Raw genomic sequence first — 8,754 nt, 5'->3', positions numbered from 1 at the left:
AGTCTTCCTGTTTTCAAAAGCATGGGAACAAGGGATTCTGCTGCCAGCAGGACCAAACTTGCCGTGCTGGCCTGGATCCTTCTTGTCATTGCTGTCCTCAGCTACAGCTGCCCTGAGTGCTTTTCCCAACCCTTCTCAGTTGTGAGAGCACCTCATCATCCCCGAACCGTCTCTGGGACATTTCAATGGATGCAAAGAGCCTTCATTCTCTCATCCAAAGAGCCCTCTGCAGCTGAACCAGGAGCATCCTTCATTCGTTGGAAGCATTTCCAGAGGAGCTCCATGTTCTCCTGAGTTCCTGCAGCCAACAGCCTGGAACGTGATTTTCTCTTGCCAAGTCCAGAAGTACCAGAGAGGTGTGAAACACCTGGATCAGACTGGGGTGTCTTGCTCATGCCTGTGCAAAGGCTATCTGTAGAATCAGCTAGTTTGCTACAGAAAGCTGTTTGCTACAGAATCTGCCGGAAAACTTTAATTCCTTAGGGCTGTTCTCCCCCCTAACAGCCGGTGTTTGCACAAGCGGCTACCAGAGGGATGGCAGCCAGAGGACTTTCATTACCTCTATAATAATTAGGATCAAAGGCTCAAGAGGCTTTGTGGGCCAAATAGCACCAGGGCAGTGCTGGGCTAATTGTTGGACTCCGTGACCTCAGATGTCTTTGCCAACAAAAATTATGATTCTATGATTCCATCCCTTACACTGTGGTACCTTGTACCCCTTGCCTTTGGGCATGTGGGTGCTGTGCCCCTGCCCCCGGGGAAGTGTCCAGCACTGCCGGGATGTGCAGCAGGACCTGTCCCATGCCCATCTGATCCAGCCTCCAGGCTGCCCCTTGCCTCTGCCCTGCCTCAGCTCCCTGGCTCTGCCATTTTATCGCTGCCCAGCAGTCATCCTTCACCTTCAGATCTCACCAGGCTCCATAAAGGACACCCTGGCACCAGGACACTCTGGTCCCCACATGCTGCCCAAGCCCCGCTCCGCGGGCGCTGTGCCCGGCACCGCCGGCCCCGCTGCTCCCGCCGGCGGCCCGGGGACCTGCTGCCATCCAGCGGCGGCTGCGCGGGCACGGACACTCGCTCGGGCTGCCCCGGCGCGGGGAACCCCCGCGTGCGTCTGTGTGTCTGTGTGTCTGTGCGTCTGTGTCTGTGCGTCTGTGTCTGTGCGTCTGTGTCTGTGCGTCTGTGTCTGTGCGTCTGTGTCTGTGCGTCTGTGTCTGTGCGTCTGTGTCTGTGCGTCTGTGTCTGTGCGTCTGTGTCTGTGCGTCTGTGTCTGTGCGTCTGTGTCTGTGCGTCTGTGTCTGTGCGTCTGTGTCTGTGCGTCTGTGTCTGTGCGTCTGTGTCTGTGCGTCTGTGTCTGTGCGTCTGTGTCTGTGCGTCTGTGTCTGTGCGTCTGTGTCTGTGCGTCTGTGTCTGTGCGTCTGTGTCTGTGCGTCTGTGTCTGTGCGTCTGTGTCTGTGCGTCTGTGTCTGTGCGTCTGTGTCTGTGCGTCTGTGTCTGTGCGTCTGTGTCTGTGCGTCTGTGTCTGTGCGTCTGTGTCTGTGCGTCTGTGTCTGTGCGTCTGTGTCTGTGCGTCTGTGTCTGTGCGTCTGTGTCTGTGCGTCTGTGTCTGTGCGTCTGTGTCTGTGCGTCTGTGTCTGTGCGTCTGTGTCTGTGCGTCTGTGTCTGTGCGTCTGTGTCTGTGCGTCTGTGTCTGTGCGTCTGTGTCTGTGCGTCTGTGTCTGTGCGTCTGTGTCTGTGCGTCTGTGTCTGTGCGTCTGTGTCTGTGCGTCTGTGTCTGTGCGTCTGTGTCTGTGCGTCTGTGTCTGTGCGTCTGTGTCTGTGCGTCTGTGTCTGTGCGTCTGTGTCTGTGCGTCTGTGTCTGTGCGTCTGTGTCTGTGCGTCTGTGTCTGTGCGTCTGTGTCTGTGCGTCTGTGTGTCTGTGCGTCCGTGTCCGTGTGTCTGTGTGTCCGTGTGTCCGCGTGTCCGCGTGTCTGCGTGTCTGTCTGTGTGTCTGTGTCTGTGTGTCTGTGTCTGTGTGTCCGTGTGTCCGTGTGTCTGCGTGTCTGAGTGCCTGTCTGTGTGTCCGTGTGTCCATGTGTCTGCATGTCTGCATGTCTGTGTGTCCGTGTGTCCGTGTGTCTGCGTGCCTGTGTGCCTGTGTGTCTGTGTGTCCATGTGTCCGTGTGTCTGCATGTCTGTGTGCCTGTGTGCCTGTCTGTGTACCTGTGTGTGTCTGTGTGTCTGTGTGTCTGTGTGCCTGTGTGTCTGCGTGCCGCCGCTCACACACGCCTGTGTGTGTCTGTGTGTCCGTGTCCGTGTGTCTGCGTGTCTGTGTGCCTGTGTGCCTGTCTGTGTACCTGTGTATCTGTCTGTGTGTCTGTGTGTCTGTGTACCTGTGTGTCTGTCTGTGTGTCTGTCCGTGTGTCTGTGTGTCTGCGTGCTGCCGCTCACACACGCGTGTCGGTGTCGGCACACAGGCGCGTTTGTTTCCGCCGTGCGTGTGCCGGCTGTGCTGTGAGCAGGGACGGGGACCTGCCCTGTACCTGCCACGCCTGCTGGCTATTTTAGGTCCCAGCTCATCTCACCACCTGCAGCTGGGGACAAGCGAGGTGCAGAGGCACGTACTGAGCAGGACGTCCTCTGCCAGAAGGATCTGGGTGGGGGACAGCACAGGTCAGCCCTGTGGGTGTCACTGCAGCACAGCTGGTTCCACAACAACTCTGCATCTGGATGCAGGGTTTGGCATGCACCCTCCAGAAGAGAGCTCAGCGTGTGCGTCATGTTCCAGCTCCTGCTACCTACCCATCTTCCAAGGTGTGCATTCTGGTGTCATAGCCAAGAAGAAGGCAGCCAGTCCCTGGTCCCAGGAAGACTGTAGGCATCTCCAAGGTGGGAGACTGCTCCAGCACTGACGGGACAGGCAGCCCCACTCATCCCCTCCCCAAAAGCAGCACAGAGACACCATTAATTAGTACAGCTCCTTCTCTATGTAACCTCGAAGGACTGTCCACCCTTGCTGCTGCTGGAGCCCCCAGTTGCCCCAGTGCAGCCAGGCCCCATTCTGCCATGGCACTGCCCCATGCCAGCCAGCTCAGCATGTAAGGATCTGGGGGAGACAGGTTTACTTTTCCCTGGCCAGGCTGTGAGCAGGACTGTCCCCACAGACCCCTGCCACCTAGACACATTCAGACAGGCAGCTGGAGCCACAGGTCTGTGTCTGGTTCCTGCATCCAGAACAGGCTTACCTCATCTCCACAGCTTGGCCAGCCTCCATCTTCATCCTTGACCATGGAAAACTTGGCAAGGGCAAGACTTTGTCCACTCACTTGGGCATCCACTGGATAAGTGTTGAGCATGATTAAATTGTTAAATTGTCATAAAGCAACTTTATTCCTATTAATAAAGCCCACATTTCTGTGGTCACTTGGGTGAGTGTTTCAGGCAGGAATTACTGTGTGGCAGCTCCTGGTACTGCCACAGCTGGGCAGCCCATCACCAGTGTTAATTAAAGGCAGAATTGGAAATTGTAAACATATCTTTTCTGCTTCTGCTTTGTGATAAGTTATAATCTCTCCTGTAAATTAACAGTTATAATGTCTCCCATAAATTAACAAGTGTAGGAAGAAATGATCCCAAAACTGCAGAGGCTTTCCAGGGAAATTAATCGCTTTGCAGGGATGATTATTTTTTAATATCCCAAATTAGGTGGTTTTGGAAGCCCAGCTGCTGTGTCACACCTCCTCCAGCAACTTTTGACACTGAGGCTCTTCCACCTTCACAGGAGAAACTGAAGGATGGAGGCACTCATTGACCCCAGGAGAGGGGTGTGGGGATTCTTTTACACTGAGCCTTGAGCAAACACTGATCCCTGGTGCCAGCATGCTGTGAGCACAGGACAGATGGGGGCTGAAGGAGAAGCTCCTGTGTCTTCGAGGGTGGTCACAGGTGAGGGCCAAATCAGGCACTGCTCCTCGAGATGCTGCCACAGATCTCCAGGTCTCCAAGGCTGCCTACCTGCTGTGTGCCCACCATGGGAATTTGAGGACAGGTAGGAGGTTTGGGCAAAAGAAATGGGCTGAGGGAAGGGTCTGAGCAGGGTGGCATCCCTAAAATCCCTCCAGACAAGGCTCAGAGTCTGAGGGCCTGCTTGGTACCCAGCCAGGAGGAGCAAGGACAGTCCAATGTGCTCTTGGGTCACTCCAAACGAACACACCTGCAGCCCACTGTGCTCCCGTCATGTGAACATTCCATCCCCAGAGAGAAGCCTGGAGGGGGATGCATCTGTTGCATCTCCAGCAACATGCTAGGCAGCCCTGCCAGAGGAGTGGGACATCAGCACTAGGTCTGTGGTGGCACCAGGAATGGGGTTTACCTGCAGGACCAGCAGGTGCCAGGCAATAGCACCTCAGGCTAAATCCACTGCTGCTGCTCTGAGCTGGCAGGGTGGGTGTGTTGGCAAGCCATGAGGTAGCACTCACACACCCTGCTCCCCCTTCCCCAAAAGGGCTGGAAAGAGGGACTCACAGCCAAAAACCACTTCTTCATTCCAAATGTTCAAAACTGGAGTTTATTGCTGTGGGGAGGCAGCTCACAAGTCTCAGGGGAAAGATGTAATGTCTCATTGAATATTTGTACATTCTTTCAAATGCCACCAAAAATAAGATATTCCCGGTACTTGCCATGACTGCCAACACCAGCTGGAGCACAGAGAAGCCTCAGAGAGGTGAGGATGAGGAAGGGAAGCATGCACACACACATACACACATACACTCATGCCTGGGAGGTTCTGTCCTCTTGAGTCCACTGCAGGAAGGAGGGATGGCTCCCACCACCTCATGTGTCCTCTGCAACAACTCAGCTGCCCCATCTGCGTCTCACCTGGGATGATCCTAGTAGAGTCCAGCATCCCATGTCCCACATCCTGCCATCCCACCTCCTCCCCAAGCTTCTGCCATGCCCTGTGTCCTCTGTTCCAGTGGTGCAAGAACCACCAGCTCTGGGACCCGCTGGGCTCATTTCACCCAGGCCAATCAGGAACAGGGCTATTCCTAACACCAGTGAGGGAAGTAACATCCCTGGACACCTGGGAACATGTTGAGAATCACAGGCTAGGAATAAAGGCAAGAAAGTGGGTAAGTGCAAAGCTCCAGGCATAGGAGACAGAGGCATTGCCTGTGGGTGGCATCGCAGGTGGCTCATTGCCCACAGCCACTGTCAGAGCAGTGGGCACCCAGGAAGGGTTTTCCACTGTGGTATGACATGTCTAATTGCAGCCATAGACTTTATCCCACTGGCACAGCAATTCTTCCCCACCAGGGGGAAGCATAGGCTATTTTACAAAAAAAAAAAAAGAAGTTAAATCTGAAAATGCCCAAACGACCAGTGTGGCTCCATCCCTATTGGATCTCTACCCACAACCTCAGCTGTCCTTTGCAGGGAGTGCCCCCAGTCTCAGACCATGGACAGAGATTGCTCAACCCCAAACCCCAATTTCCAAACAGGTGAAGTGGCACAGAGCTAAGCCCTGCCTGCCTGCCCCATGCTCTGCCAGACTGGCCAGCAGCACCCACACTCCTGCGTGCCATAATGACTTCAATACTCCCCCAGTGCATCCCTGCAGCTCCTATGACCCTTTGCTGTGCTCCTCACAGAGCTTGAAGATGGTTTCTCGATGCCAGTTAGTGCTTGCCATGTGGACGAACAGGAAGTTTAACCTCTTTGTTGCCAGACAACCCCAGGCTTTCATCAATCCCGTGGAAATGCCAGCTTGGTTTTAATCCCTCCCCAATGAGCTGAAAAGCCTTTCGTTGGAATAGCTCACTACCCTCTGTCTCAGTAGGAAATGCCCCTTGACAACACCATTGTGCCCAGGGCCACTCCCGGGGCTGTGTGAGTCCCCATGCTGAAAGGAGAGCAAGGAGCCCCACATGCCACAGGTCATCTTGGCCCAGTGTTAGGACATCCTATATGATTTACTGGAGTGTCAGACAGAGAGAAGAAAACATCCCAGCCTGGTTCTGCATGACTCATCATCACTGCCTGGGAAGAAGGCTTTGCACTATGTTTGCCCTTGGTAGGAGCACAGTGTCCCTGCAGAATCCTCTCTTTAGAGCCTGGGCACAGGGGCAAATGCAGCTCATATGGGTCCCAGAGGAGAAGCTCTGCATTCCTGGGGAATGCAGCTCTGCATTCCTGGGGAACAGTCCAGGTGGGACATCCCAATAATACAGTGGCAACAGCTGGAGGCATCCCCAGCCCACTCCTCTGCCAGCTGCAGATCTGTGACTCCACCACACATGAAGCTCGGGGAGCTGCGTTGGTCCTTGTGGCCCAGTGGGCAGGGGAAAGAGCTGCTCTGGTGCTCAGGGGAGCTGCCCCACACACTGCTCTGCACCACCTCTGGGATGGCTCATCTCCCTTCATGGAGATTCCAGGTGACTGAGCCTGCTGGTTCCCCATCCCTCTGCAGGCAGGAAGGCAGAGCTACTGTCACCAGCCCTGGGGGCTGCCCCGATCTCCGAGGGGTGCTGCAGAGCTGGGAACGGGGTGTTTGTTTGTGGAACACTGGGAAAAGCAGGACAGAAGAAAGGCAGGCAGCTCCCCATGCTCCCATGCTGGGTGCTGGGCAGCAATGCCTCCATGTCCCACCACAGCATCCTGGCTCCTGCTGAGGTCAGGGGGGCAGGGAGACAGGACCCCTCCTCACAGCCACACGTGGCCCCCAAGACTGCCCACCCATCTCCCCCCGTGGCTGCTGACTTACGTCAGGGAGCAGATGGATCCTGTGCCCAGCAGGCTGGCATGGGGGTGGCACTGGCGGTGCCTGCAAATACCACGGCTGCTGACGGCGCTGGTTATTCTTAGCAGCCGTGGAGGCGCAGGGGGGGTCGCCTGGCAGGGGGCCTGGCACTGGTGGGCTCCCCTGGAGCAGATGGCCCAGTGGCATGAGCTAGCTCTCACCATTGCACCAACAGAGGAGGAACAGGGAAGGCAGGACAGGCAGATTGCACCCAGAGCCCTACCTGGCTCTGACCCAGCTGCAGGAGGGTCTTTGAGGAGAGGAGGTGATCTGGATACCACCTGAGAACAGGACAGGGTGCTGCATCTTCTCTCCCAGACTCCACAGGGAGGGCCTTCCCAAAGTGAGCACTGCGGAGAGGGGCTGTGGCTGGGGGACCTGGACAGGCACTAGACAGACAGATGGCACATGGCTGGGGACATGGCTGGCACAGGGCTGGATGAACCCAGGCCCCCACAGCCCCACACATTCCCCCTGTTCTCTCCTTCCCAATCCACTACCCCCTCTTGTCCAGGGGGCTGCAGGAGAAGTCGAGGCAGGACTGGAGTCCCTGCCCTGAGCTGGGAGCAGAACACCCTGCATTTCAGCCAGGGGTAGAGAATCCCTTTCAGAGCTGAGGGATTAACATGAAGCCCCTTTGCCCCTTTGCATGCAATAGGCTTCGGGCCAAAGCTGTCCCTGCCCTGCCCCAGAGCCAGCTGAGTCCTCACTCCCTTCAGCATGCTACCGTGTGCCAGTTGTGGCTTAGGGCTGCAGTGACATGTCTGAGTGCGGAGCACGTGGGTGCCCTTGAGAGAAGTGGGTGTGCAGAAACTAGCACTGTCCCAATCCCATGAACAGCAGGACCCAAAAAGGCCAGAGCTAAACATAGGAAACCTACTTTCCAGCTGCCGCCACCAGCTGATCACCTTGAACCAGGATGCTCTCGGATCTGGGGCTTTACAGAGCTCGTCGTGGCTTGCACGTGAGAAGGTGGTAGCCCATGATGTGTGCCGGCTGCTGATGAGGAGCAAGGAGCTGATGGCTGGGTAGCAGCCCCAAGCCCTGTGTGGCAGCTCTGGTGCAGCTGGAGGGGACGTGGGCGACAGCCAGAGGGCACAAGGAGCCTGGAGGAGGCAACGACCTGCACCCGGAGCCACCTCCAGTGCCGTCGGGGCCGGGCAGGACGTCCCGGGCCAGGGGCAGAGCCACTGGGGGAGCTGGGGCCGCGGAAGGGGTGCCAGCCCTGAGCTCGTCCTTCCCCCTGTGCCCACGGGATGGCAGCAGCCTCCCGCGGGCACCCGCCCCCGGAGCGCGGCGTGGGGCTCAGCTCCGCCCGGGTGCAGCCGGAGCGCAGCTCGCGGGGGCCGTTCCGAAACCGAAAAGATGGAAGAAATCTCAGCGCCCTCCTGTTCTCGTGGGTCCTCGCAACAATGCCACAGGGCAGATGGGTAAGACTCAATTCCCTTCCTTCCCTCATTGCCCACAAGAAGGGCTGAGGAAGCACCTTAAAAACAGCCCTCAGCATCCACCAGTGCATAGAAGGAGAGGACGCTCCTGGAGCAGCTTGTGGGTCCTCCGTCCTTTAGGAATTCACCTGTTTTCAGCATCATCCCTGGTTGACAGTTTCCCCTGCCCACACTGGGACCCCAGGCTGGTGCCACCTCCACCGGGAGCCAGATCCTGCTGGTCCCCAGGTCCAATGGGGCCTGGCATGAGAAGCCCTGCCCGAGTTCACTGTGGCCACTCTCCCAGCTGTGGATCTGTGGTGGATCTGGGAGTCTCGTGATGCCCCAGGTTAATAATGGCCTGGAACTGCTTCATTCTCATGGCATGCATCTTCCCTCTTCATGCAAAGCAGAGAACAGGAATGTTTGTTGGATGCTCCTGCTGCTCCTTCAGTGGCAGCAGCTACCCCGTTAACAACCCCGGCGGGCACTGTGCTGTCACCAGGACCTCTGCTGTTCAAGTGCTCTAGTGGCTTTGCCCAGCCAGAT

The sequence above is a fragment of the Onychostruthus taczanowskii genome, unplaced genomic scaffold (genome assembly GCF_017590055.1).
Source record: "Onychostruthus taczanowskii isolate IOZ18803 unplaced genomic scaffold, ASM1759005v1 scaffold81, whole genome shotgun sequence".
NCBI lineage: Eukaryota > Metazoa > Chordata > Aves > Passeriformes > Passeridae > Onychostruthus > Onychostruthus taczanowskii.
This window is presented reverse-complemented; position numbering follows the sequence as displayed.